Here is a 12,706-nt window from a genome sequence, read left to right as displayed (position 1 = left end):
GGGGGGTTCGAGTGGCTTCGGCTACCCTCGGGTCCTCTCGGGCGCCGCTCGTCTCGCGCGGTCACCCGTCGGGAACAAGGCCCGCTTACGCTCGGCCGGGCGCGCGTAATCCGCGCGCGGCGTAATCCAACCAGAGAGCCGATGGACTCGATTCGCTCGATCGCTCGTCTCGCCCCCACTCCTCGCCCGGAAGGATCGGGTTCCGCCGCTCGAGGGGTTGCGCGAGCGAGACGGAGCGAGGCGTCCCGCGATAGGAGGGACGGAGAGGGGGAACACCGGCCGACGACGGGGACCGCGGGGGGCGGGAGAGAAAGCCGGCGCGCGTTTCCTGCGTTCGCACGGCTCGTGGGCGCGCGATTTAACGCTCGTGCCGGCTCCGGCGGGCGCGTGCACGCGGCCGCCCCGCGTTTTCCGCAGCGGAGGGAACACCTTCCCCGGCGTAAAGGTGATATCAGCCGATCCCACGGTACGATCCCAATAACGATAAGAGATCGAGAGGAACCGAGAGAGATCCTCGGACCCGCGCGAGCCACCCTCCGCCGCGGGGAATCCGTGGGCGGATTCCGCCCGGGCATTCCGCGCGCATTCCGCGAGCGACCTACGCCGCTGCCGCGGCGCTCCTTTGTCCGGGCGCGTTTCTAACGTTCCGTCGCGGGCCGTCCCCCTTCCCCCCGCCCCCCCCAGAAGGGGGGGGGGGGAAGAGCGGCCCCGCGGCTCTCGGCTTCATTACGTTGTTTTACCGTGCGCATACATAGGGAGAAGGGGAGAGAGAGAGAGAGAGAGAGAGAGAAAGAGAAAGAGAGAAACGATGAAAGAGAGACCGCAGCCCCCCAGCTCCCAGTGGCGATCAACCCCCCCTGAAAATTCCCCCGAAATGAAAACCTCAGGATATTTTTCCTCCGATAATTCCTCTCCGGTGTCGTCCGAATTTTTTCCGCTTCGTCCGACGCGATTTTCCGCGATTTTTCGCGATTTTTCGCCCGCGGGCGGGACATCTTTCCTCTCCCTCCCTCCCAGGATTTCGGAGGGGGGGGACGTTGATTTATAACGGCATTTGCATTACACGAATCGTCGAGAGTATCGCACGTGGCTGGATCCAGTTTCGGGATAGGGATGGGGGGGGGCGATGATTCGACCCCCTCCCGTCACGCCGCGCCGCCCGCTGCATATTAATTCGCGTCCCCTCTCCTCCCCCTTCCGCCTGTGGAGCGAGCACTTCCGGCGTAAACGCCGCGCCCCCGACCTGCCGACAAATCGGCCCGTTTCCCCCCACTAAACCGACTAAACAAGGGGGTGCCCCCCCCCTCCCCCCAGTTTATGAATTAAATTGCAAATTTCGGTGATCGGGAGAGTGGAGGAAGATAACAGAGCGGGGTCGATAATGGAGTGAGGAATTGAAGGTGAGATTGATTTGAGGGGGGAGGATAAAGATTTTTTTAGGGGCGGGAGAAGGGGGGATGCGGAACGGCCGCAGGCCGTTGGCGCGAGCTAGACGCGCTTTTGTCGCGGTTCGCGGCCGACAAAGCGAGGGGAGCGGACTCGTTCGTTTAGATCGCCGGGTATGTATACACGCGGGGAAACCGTACACCCCGGCCGTTTCGCCGCGGCACGGCCGCGAGAGACGCGGTACGTGGCTAGCCAGGGGGTTCGAGACGGTCGAGTTTCCGCCTCGGCCGAGGGAGATCGGAGGAAACGCCTCTGACAAAAGTTCCGCAGAACGAAGCGAGGGACAAGTTTCGTTCGGGGCGTTTTTCGCTACCGCGGACGGGGCGCGCGGAAACCGCGCGCGGGGGATCGAGTCGCCAGGGGTGGGCCGGGGCGCGAAGATCGCCGCGTAACGGGGGGCGAACCGCGAGAGATAGGGAAAAGTGGCCGAGGAGAAAGTTGCGCAGGAGGTAACGGCCGGGAACTTTTATTCGAGGCGTTTTGCGATGCGACCGCGTGTGCTCGCGCAAACAGCGGGAAAACGCGGCTGCGAGGGGTTAAGGGGCGCTCGGGATATGTCGGAGCGGAGGGCAGCCGGGCAGCCCCTTCAACATCGTATTTCTATGGATCCGTGCACGAGGCAGAGAGAGAGAGAGGCATCGAGGACCAGGAAGAGAGAGGGAGAGGAAACTCCCCCCGATTCGCCGGGATGAATCACGCGGCCCGAGTTCCGCAGGGGTGCGGCTCGCCCTAATAATCGCTGCCCTCGCAAAAGGGCCCCCCCAGATAATTCCTGCGTTCCCCTGCACCCGAGGGCGGCCATGCGAGAGACAATCGGTGCCCCGAATCGGGACTCCCCCGTGGGGTCCCTCGGGAACCGCCATGCACCCTTCCCTGGCCGGGGCGAAAAGGGGGGCCCGAGGGAGTAAAACGGGAACCCCTGGGGGTGAGGCGCCCCTCGAAGAGGATCCAGAGATGGGGCCGAAATGGCGAGCCGAAAAGTATTAGACCGAAAGTGGATCCAACAATGAGGGGGAAAATCCTTATTCCAGAGATAGGCACCGGAACAAGTATTTTCAAAATCAGATGTCAAAGATCCTCGGATCGAACATGGGGGGGCGAAAATCCCGAAGTGGAGAGGAAACACGAAGTGAAGCCCCTCACCCCGTAAGTCAGTCGGTACCAAAATGGCGGACGCGCCTCGTCGTCGGATAACGCGCCCCCTCCCGCCGGTACGTGCGGGAGAACCGCGTGAATATAAACGAGACTAACGAGCTCGGCAATGCCGGTAATGTTCGTAATGACGGTAATGACGGTAATGACACGCCGGGTCGTCGCGCACGGCCTCTCCCCCACGGCGCCGGATTCCGCAGGTCGTCGCTCAAAGTGAGACCGTCTTTAAAAAAGAAAGATAAAAGCGTAGAGAAAAAAAAAGAGCCCCCCAAAGAAAGGAGAAACGACGGGAAAAAGGAAAGGGCGACAATCGAGGCCGCCAAAGGGACTGCTGATTACGACATTCCCTCTAAATAAACCGGGAGCGACCCCCCGTAAAAAGCGGATTGGCTAAAAGAAATTCCGAATTACAGGCGGAAGGAAGAAAAACAAATGTCCCCGTGGGAGGTGAAACGTAGAAAATGGAAATGCACCCCAGATAAGGGAATTTCAGGGATGACTTAAGGTCTTACGGTTCCCTCCCTCGGGAACACCTTGAAGGAGTAACCTTCCACCTGTTCGCGAGGACACCTGAAAATGTCGCCCCTAAATAGGGTGATTATTTCAGGACCGTGATCGCGACTCTCGCGCGTCCTAAAAAATGCAGGAGGACAGGGGAGGGGGGAATTAATGGCACCTCGGTGTTCCCGAGGGAGATCCCCGTGCACCGAACTCGAAGAGCTTATTACCGTGACGGCAGCTGTGCCTTGATAAGCCCGCCCTCGCCTCCAGGAAATAATGCCCTCCGTCTTGGCTCCCTCCACCCCTGTCCCGGCGTTTAACGTCACTTTTCGGAAAAAAGGCGAAAGAGATAGGAGGAACCCGGGCGAAGTAAAAATAACGCGGGGAAAAATGGGAGGATAAGGGAGACCGAGGGAAATTCTTAGATTTTCGGGAGGAAAATGTCATACGAGAGGGTCAAAGAAATTATCACTCAATTCCTGGTTTTTCTATCGGGAGGGAGAAATTCCTCGATTTTTATGAAAAACAATGATGATAAGGGAGCCCGAGTGAAAGTATTATCCCCCGTTTATGTATCGCAGAGTCGAGAGGAGGAAATTCCTCGATTTTTATGAAAAGACTGATATAAAGGGAGCATGAATGGAATTATCACTTTTTCCCCTCGCTTTTATATCGACGAAGGGGGTTGGGAGGGGTAACTCCTCGATTTTTATGGGAAGTATGATAAAACGAGAGCGGATGAATGGAATTATCACTTTACTCCGGGTTTTTACATCGAGAGGGGCGCGATAAGGCGATTACAGGTGGGCGGCGATTCCGCGGGCGCAACAGCTGATCGCGAGTCGAGGCGGCGGTAAGGTCGAGAGTCCCGGGACGGGGCGCGCGAATCTGGCTCTTATCGCCGCGAGTCCTGGCGCGTGCGCGATTCGGGCGAACCCGTGCGCGCGAAGTAGTACGTGTCGGATACGAATCTCTCCGAGTACACGCACGTGAACAAGTATATTAAACGTATATACAGAGGTATTCGGAGCGAAGTTAACAGGGCTTAACCGCCGTCGACGCGTAACACTCGTCGAGCGATTTAACCAGGGGGGGAAGTCGAAAAGAGAGGGACATCTCTCTCGATATCTAGAGAGACAGAGAAAGAGAGATTGAACGAGCCTTCTCGAGAGAAGCTCGATTGTCGCCGGCGAGAAAACTCTCTGGGGAATTCGGGCCAATTGTTGCGACCGACAAAGAGGGCCAAAAAAAAGAGAGCGAAAGGAGACGAAAAAACCGCGCCCACAGTCCTTCCCTCGAGGAGGAGAAAAGAAATAGGAAAAACGAAAAGAAGGGGAAATTAAAATGAAAAGGGGATAGGAAAAGGAAATTACCACCAGGGGGGATAAAATTCTGGAAAAATACGCGCGCCGAAAAATCTCCGGGATGAAGAGGGTCCCCGGGGAGGAAAAGTGAAAAACCCCACAAAAAAAAAATCGAAAAAAAAAATCGAGGGAACCGCGGGGGAAACAGAGGAAAATAGGGAAAACACAGGCCCCCCGTCAAGAGCGGATACTCCTTTTCAATTTATTTTTATTTACCGTCCCCACTCGACCCGTTTCATTTCACTCGGTCGGCCGCACGTTTGCATGGGTTTCAATTAAATTCCTCTCTCTCTCTCCCTCTGTCTCCCCCTCTCCGGAGGGGTAAAAGAGCGAGGCCGCAAAATGCCCGGAAAAAGATGAAAACCCGAAAACCCGTCCAGGGGGTCGAGCTTCGAAATCCTCCCTCTCCCATTTTTCCCTCTAATTAATATGCCGACCGAAAAAAAAAAAAAAAAGAAACAAATGAATAAAGTAAATGAATAAAGGCCCCTCCGAAGGTCACTCCTAGAGAGATTTCCCGAAAAAGCGAAGAGGAACGAGGAAAAAAAATTTCCCAAGAGCGTTCTGAAAGAACAAAAAAAAAATAATAAAACCGCGGAAAAATGAAAATCCGGCATTAAATAAGGAGGTAAAAAAAAAAAATCCAGGGCAAGGAGGAGAGAACCCTTTACGGGGAATCGCGCGTGAAATTTGTTTGCACATCCGGACGTGCGCGAACGAGGGACGGAGGAGGAGAAACAGAGGGAGAAGAGGAGAGAAAGAGATACGGAAAGAGAGGAAAAAGAAAAAGGGACGGAGATACAGGGAAACGCGAGAGAGCGAGGGAGAGAAGTGGATATAGTCGGTGCACAGCTCCCGTGGACTCCCTTCGCATATACAATCAATATACATCCAAGGCGTCCAATATGTATACACGGGCACATATACGCATATACATACAAGGTGGAGGTAAACGGGAAGAAAAACAAGCGGGAAGGAGGGGAGGAGGGTCAAAAGAAAAGCCCTCCGTCGTTTACACGCCGAGGCTCGTCTCGGACCTCACGCGAGTCGGCCCCGAGAAAATAAACGCCGCCATCTTGGTTACCGCGTATACACGGCAGGATATACAAAAAGGGGTCTTGAGATTTCGAGAAGCCCGGCGGTACACATGCCCAAACATACGCGGTACACGTATACTAAATATTTCTACGAAGGTGCATACGCACAAACGTAAACCTTTACGCTCCTTTTACATGCGATATGCACGATTTTATCGGGTCCACCGGCTCGGATCGCAATCCAAGATGGCGGCCGGATTTCGCGTCGAATCCGCCTTTGATCTCTCAAAGCGGAAAGAGAGGACCGGGACAGGGACACCGGACCGTGGAAAGAGGAAGGAAAAGTGCGGAGGTGGAAAATGGAGGGAAAAAAAAAGAGAGCCCGCAACCCAGGAATCGAACTCCCCCTGGACTCCCTGGAGACGTCTCCCGAGGGAGGGACGCACCTTCGGGACTTTCGCCTCTCCTTCCTCGATTAATCATGACGAACGGTCCCGAACGTCTATTAATAGCCGGCGATCGAGAGATAAATAATGCAATAACGCCTGTTTCCGGCGTTCTTGACAAATCGAAGTCTGCCCCCCCCCCCCCTTCACCTCCCGATATATCCCGCGGGACTCCGAGAAGAAATCTCATTTCCCGATCACCTCGGGGAAGGATGCAATCTCTCAACGTCGGGAGTTCTTCCCGGGGGATGTCCCGAGAGACCACCCTCTTGGGAGGGAGGTGGGAGGGCATTTTCGGGAAATCGGGAGATCATGAGAATCCGAGGGAGGGGACCCCTCGCGACCTTGAAATTTATCAGGCCCCGAACCTGTCCCAAGGGGTACCTGTCGCGGCCCATTAACAGGGGGAGGGAGCGGGATTCCTCGGGGGCCCGATTCTCGCCGGCGGACAAAGGAGGTCGACACGGTCCCGAGGAGAGAAAGAGACCTCGGGAGAAAGGGAGCCGGGAGATGCAGCCGCCGGTGCATCTCGCCGGCGAAGGGCGAGGTGCAACCTCGGGGCCCGCTCGCAGGGCCCCGTTCCCGGGCCCTTTCAGGGACCCCGGAGAGAAGGGGCCGAGAGGTCGGGCCCCGTCGCGCGTTTCGGCCGCGATGACTCACTTCTCTCGCGCTTTCACCTTCGCGGGCCCCGGGCCGCCTCCTTGAAATCGGGGCCCGGAATGGGCCCGAGACGAGATTTCGAGCGTGAATCGCTTGGAAATAATAAAACTCGAAACCAGGATAGAACGGGGCCCAACACCGAGGGAAGGAAATCCCAGTCGTCTTCTCTCTTCCTCGATTAAAATTCAGAAAAATAAGAAAACTAAGGAAAAAGGGGCCCGACGAGATTCCAAGAGACGCCCGAAACACGAGGAAAGGAAAGTCCCCTTGCTATCTCCATAGATTAGAGGCGGAAAATTATTAGAAAAAAAAAAAAGGGAAAAAAAAGGAAAGAGAAGAAAATAAAGAAGGGGCCTCACGATCCCTGGCACACTTCGAAGATCCCGGGGACGTTCCCGAGGATTCCGGGAATTAGGACCAGGACTACGAGGCAGGAGATAGGGAGAGATAGGGGAGAAGGACGACCCTCGACGAGCGCCAGCTGTTCCCGGGCATTACAGGGCGAGGGAGAGAGAGCGAGAGAGAGACGCGGCTCGGTCTTTATGCCCGACCTGGCCGCCATATTTACCGCGGCGTACCGCTCGCCTTTACGAGCTTGCCCTCTCCTCTCTCCTACAGGTATCCCGGATTTTACGGTTCTCTGGTGGCGTTCCGTCGGTTCCCTCGATTCCCCTTGTTCCCGGTTCCCTGGCCCGGGGTCCCGATCGGTCGAGTCCCAACATAGGGGCCCGTCTTCCGGGAGCGACGCCGACGACCTCGCTCGAAACCGCGATGACGCCGGCCGCACCTGCCGACGTGTTCCCCTCTCTTTCCCCCCGTTCCCGGTTTCCACGAGTATGCCCGTACGACCGGGGCCCCTCCACACACACATCGGGCCCACACATTGGGCCCAATGGCGACAGTCTCGTCGTCGAGCGCCGGGTCTACCCACGTCCCAAAATCGAGCGGCCCGACCGGGACATTTTCCCTCCACGGCGGAAACAACGCGGAATCTCGGAAAATGCCAGAGGGAAAAGTTGTCCCTAACATCGCTACGGAGAAGTCCTGTAGGGGGGTGTTTCCTCGTGGAAGGCCTGGGCGAGCCGCAAATCGCCGGGAAACGGAGACGCCTCCCGGGTGGTCGAACGATCGAACTCGAGAGGGAAAAGTGCGAGTTTCCGGGCGAACGGCGTGAGACCGGAAAAATCGGCCAGGACGAAAAGGGCTCGTCTCGAGCCGCTGGACAACTTTTCCCGTTAGCGTTTTCCGATATCTCGCAGCGGTTGGCCGGAACTCGGCGCTAATGAAGCGCGGCTTCGTCGCGGGGCTCCCCTCTCCATTAGAGGGAGTCGATTGATTCCGCGCCGCCGCCGGAGGAGAGGTTATGATAAGGAGGCGAAGGAAGAAAAAAGGGCCGTCGAGAAGCCGGTCGATCGGACAATGCCCGAGTCATGGCCAAACTGGCCCAATTGAAATTCAATGGACGGTCCTGGTGACGAGGAGACGATTCCGCGCGAAATTTCTCGCCAACATTTGTCGCGTCCCGGCGAGGCGATTCGTCATTCACCGATCGGCTTAAAAATGAAGAAAAAAGAAACAAAGGAAATTCCCCGCGTCGACATCATCTCCTCGATCCCTTATCAGAGCCAAGTTCGCCATCGTTCGTCCTGCAAGAGGCAAAATGAAAAATACGCGGAAAAAAAAAATAAAGAAGAAGATTTCATTCGCTCTCACCGCGGTGCAATAAAAAAGGGGAAAAAAAAGAAGAAACATCGTAGGAAGGGAGGAAATGCAAAACGCACACCCCGTCAACGGGACGCCCCGTGCACTTGGATTAATCGCGAAGGAGCGAGGAAAAGAGGAAAAAACATGGGGGAAAAAAAAAGAAGAATCCCTCACTCGGATGGATTAAAGCGATAAATCAACCCTCGACCGGTAGATTCGCGGGCGCATAATGGAGACACCGCGACGGGCGGCGTAACGAGGGACGTTATCCACCGGCGTCTATTTTTCCTCCCGCATTTTCCTCCCGGGGAGGGACAGGATAGGAGCGAGAAAACCCCGCAGTCGATAAGTTTCCCCCCGGTTTCCCGGTTTCCGCCCCATTTTTCAGGTCGCGCGCCGCGCGTCATCGGGCGCGAGGGCCATTTCTCGAGGTATTTTCCAGCGCGTCCACCGAGGTCGAAGGTCCGAGGTTAAGGGGGGAGGAGAGACCAGGAAAAATGGGATTTTATATCCTACTCGTACGCACATATATATAAGTACATATATAAAGATAGATGGAATAGATACACGGAGAAAACGTTTCCGTCGAACCGATGAAAAATCTTCCTCGATTCCAAGGATAATTATATCGCTCCAATAAATAGGACGCAACGTTTCCTAGGATGACCCTTTGTTCCAGTTTGAGTGGAATTAATTATTCCTCGAGTTAACGGGACGTTTCTGCGGTTCAATGGCAATTCCTCTCGGTGCAGAGACAATTAGGTAAGGAAATACTCGATCGCGGTCTTTTGTAAGGGCTTTGAGGTCGAAATTCCACCGCTCCTTCGGGCGCCTTCGGTCGCCTTCGGCTACCTCCGGGTACTATCATCCACCGTCAGCCGCCCTCGGCCACCCTCGGCCCCTTCCGGCCTCTTCCGGCATCCTTCGGTCCGAAGGGCGGCCCGCGGACGGGAGGAAGGGGGGTAAAAAAAGGTCCCGGGGGAAAACTGGTTTCTCGCGGGGCGCTCGCGGAGAGAACTCGTTCCGCGATAATGGATCGCGCGAGCCGGGAACTCGTATCGGCCCCGGCTGCGAGCCGGCCCCTCCGCGGAGAGTGCCAACTTTCGCGATCAAAACACGCGAGAGGAGCACCCGGGGCCCGAAAGTCGAACGGTCGGGGCTCAAGAGGAACGACGCGATTTAGTGCCTCGAGTGGACGAGAGAGAAAAAAAAAGGAAGGAAACGGGAAAGAAAGGAAAGGAGTACCGGCAAATGGCCAACCGCCGCTACCGAACGAGGAAAAGACTGTATCCAAAAAATGACAAACAATGCAAATGATAACGAATAACCAAGAACAAAAAAAAATTATAGAAAAGTCGCAGAAATCAGCGTCTTTGCCAGATACAAAAAAAAAGGGGGGTGGATCGCTCTTTCTCGGGGAAAGGGGGAAAAATCGCAGAAATCTGTGTTACCAGATCGCGCATCCGTTTTAGTGTATTTGGCGCGAGACTGCACCGAGTTTCCCGATAGTGGAGGATAAAAAATGGAGTACCTCAGAAGGGCTCAGAGCGAGAGAACGTCCGTAGGGGTTATCTTTCCGACGAGGAGTAGGAGGCCTGCTCCGAAATTCCCTCCCCGGCGGCGGGCAGCGCGACGAGAGGCGCCCGGAGCGTCTCGACTCCATCGAGGGAGTTTGTTGACTCGGTGCACCGGCTCCGCGTGCCCGGCGCGCGCGGTGCCGAGCGGGGCCGAAGGAGCGCGAGTGCCGCCGAGGGAGCGCGAGGGCGGCCGAAGGCCCCCGAAGGTCCCCGAATGCCCCCGAAGGCCCGCGCCTCTGGGACGCCGAGGCCGCGGGCCTCTCGTCGCGAGGAATTATCGGGAACCTGTCCCTCGCCTTTCCGTAGAATAATTCGGCCTTATCGCGATTCGTAGCCCGATAAAAAGGGGACATCCAAGGGGGATTAATCGTGGAGTACCGTCATCGCCGAGGAATCAGTCCCTCGGTACGCCCTCGATCTACATTCCCCTCCTTGGGCTCGAATTTATCCTCCACGTGGCGCGCCCTTTCCCTCCGCGGGCCTCGCCCCGTATTTTTTCCGAGAAACCGGGGAAGGGCAAAAACGCCGAACGCGCGAATGTATAAACATTTCCTCGGGCCGAGGATTAATTCGTCCTTGGACGTACCAGGGAGTGAGAGCAAGTGCCGGCTGGAAACAACGGGGATACGCATTCCCCGGGACGAAGAAGGGAAAGAAAAAAATAGCATATACATCTTAGCTCGGTTTTATGAAACCCAAAAGACACGGTACGAAAACATAAAACCGCGACCGCGTTTCTCCGAAATTTCTGGACCGTTGGTAAAACTTAAGGAATGACGCAACCGTGACGAGCCTGCTCGAAATTCGATCTCCGCGTTTGTAAACATTTTTCGGTATGATTAACCACCGGCGAAAGTGCGCCTCATGATCTTCGTTTTAAAAATGAAAAATAAGGAAACAAGGCATAATAGTACGGAGACCTCGCCTCGAAAGTCCACCCCTTCAGTCGCTAATTTTTTAACACAATTAATCGCTCCAAAAGCGCGGCTCAAAAATTTCACCTTGTACTAGAAAATTTCAAAATGCACTCCGGTGGATTAAAACGGTATTAAAATCGGGAACAGGTGACGAATCGTTCCGGACCTCTCACATTTAAAATGAAAAGGATGCAAAGAAATACGGAGAGGAATTCGCATCCGGAGCGGGGAGAAAAGAACGCGAGGTTAAACGGGAAAGCAGCGGAAATTTACCCGTTTTTCGATGAGACCCTTTGCGCGGAAATCGTTCTTAGAAAGTTCCCGAAGGGAATTAACTCGTCGGTTTTCGATTCCCATTGCGGAAATCGTCGGAAACCAAGAATTCCAGATTCACCGGCCTCGCCGAGTGGGTCCAAGGAGAAGGCATAAATTTCCTTCTTTCTCGCGCTATACTCCGTGCCCGGTATATATCCGCGTTCCTCGAGGACCCGAGGCCACCAACAATGGCCCCAAATTACGGGAGAGAAGAAAAAAGGAACCCCCGAAAAAAGGCCGCAACGGGGAGGTAAATTATACCCAGGGGTAGAGAAAGAGAGAGTTTCCCGGGACGCGGTAACCTCGAAAAGCCGGGATTTAATCCGCGAATCTAAGGAGAGGACGGTGGGAAAAAAGGGCGACCCGTGCACCGGAAAATCCGGGATTTTCGGGCGAAGGGGGATTCGCAGGGCCTTTTCCGCTGGCATGGAGATTCTTTCAAAATTCCCACGCGTTTTGGTCCCAAGATCGATGGGTTAGGCCCACGGGTCTCGGAGATAAGGCCCTCGAAAAATGCGAGGCGGACGTCGCGGAAGGACGCGCGACTGTTGCCGAGCGTCTCTCCGCCAATCGGGGCGCGCGTGGAGAGACGCGCTCGCGTTCCTTAACCTACTCGGCTTACCGAGCACTCGTGCCGATGCGGTGGCGGCCGTCCGGCGCTCTGTTCAGGTAATCCAATGTCGGAGCAGGTAAAACAATGTCGGCGGCCCTGGGACCGGCGAGGTCCGTGTACACTCCCGAGACAAAACTACGCGAACTCCCGGGAAAAAGTGTCTGCGAGCAGACGTCGCGCGGATACGAAAAGCCCAGCGGGACCACGATGCGTCGCCCTCGAGCGCCGGACCGAAACTAGCGCCCGCAGCCGCGCGAGGCGGCCACCGCGAGAACCTGCGCGCAGCCTATGCGCACCGAGCGCCGCTCATCCCCTCCACTGCTCCGGGCTTTGGATCCTCCTCGATCGGGATTATTCATCGATTTCTACGAATCTGGCAGAATATACCTTAATATGCTTAGATAAGTCTAAACATAGATATATAATATTCCACATCAGGCATTTAATGGACAAAAGTCGTTTCTAGGGTTTCGAGTCGAAGCGCGCGCCACTTTCACCGTGGATCCTTTCCGCTCGAGCGCTCCATCGGAAAGTCCCGCGTCGGATTGGCCGGACTCTTTTCCCCAGCGGAAATCAATCGACTGAATATTCCATCAATATGTCCACTCGCCTCCGAAATTGGGCAATGAAAGAAAGGCCGTTTGATTTGTTGCCGGCGGAATTTACGGGGGATTTTCGATCTTTTCCATTAGACCGGCCGCGAATTATTCGGCGAATTTAACCCGGGGCTCATTGCGCCGTGGAAATAATTCATCGGACATTTCTTTCCCGTTAATGTCTCGTTTCGATATCGATTCGATAACGGTCTCGGTTACATATTTTACATATTCGGCATAGTTTATTGCTCCGCTCCTTTCGAGGTCTTTTTCCACATTTCCCCTTTCCCCCGGGGCTCCTTCCATTCGCAGATCGGTCGTCGATCTGGGGATTACTTTGCCATTCGTGTAATGGGTTTAGTGTCCCGATCGGTCGCC

The 12,706-nt window shown here is 55.5% G+C and overlaps 1 protein-coding gene across 6 annotated transcripts in view; it reads right to left on the bottom strand.

Annotated features, from left to right (window-relative positions):
• Nucleotides 1-11,907, bottom strand: part of LOC105699470 (fat-like cadherin-related tumor suppressor homolog) — a 100,850-nt gene extending 88,943 nt beyond the window's left edge. For all 6 annotated transcript variants that reach the window (XM_012424483.1, XM_023434139.1, XM_023434142.1 and 3 more), the window contains exon 1: nt 11,742-11,907. The gene's annotated coding sequence lies outside the window, so the exon portion shown is untranslated. The remainder of the gene's footprint in view (nt 1-11,741) is intronic.
• Nucleotides 11,908-12,706: the final 799 nt, after the last annotated feature.

The sequence above is a fragment of the Orussus abietinus genome, unplaced genomic scaffold, assembly GCF_000612105.2.
Source record: "Orussus abietinus isolate OABI.00-Male unplaced genomic scaffold, Oabi_2.0 scaffold8, whole genome shotgun sequence".
Taxonomy (NCBI): Eukaryota; Metazoa; Arthropoda; class Insecta; order Hymenoptera; family Orussidae; genus Orussus; species Orussus abietinus.
This window is presented reverse-complemented; position numbering and strand designations above follow the sequence as displayed.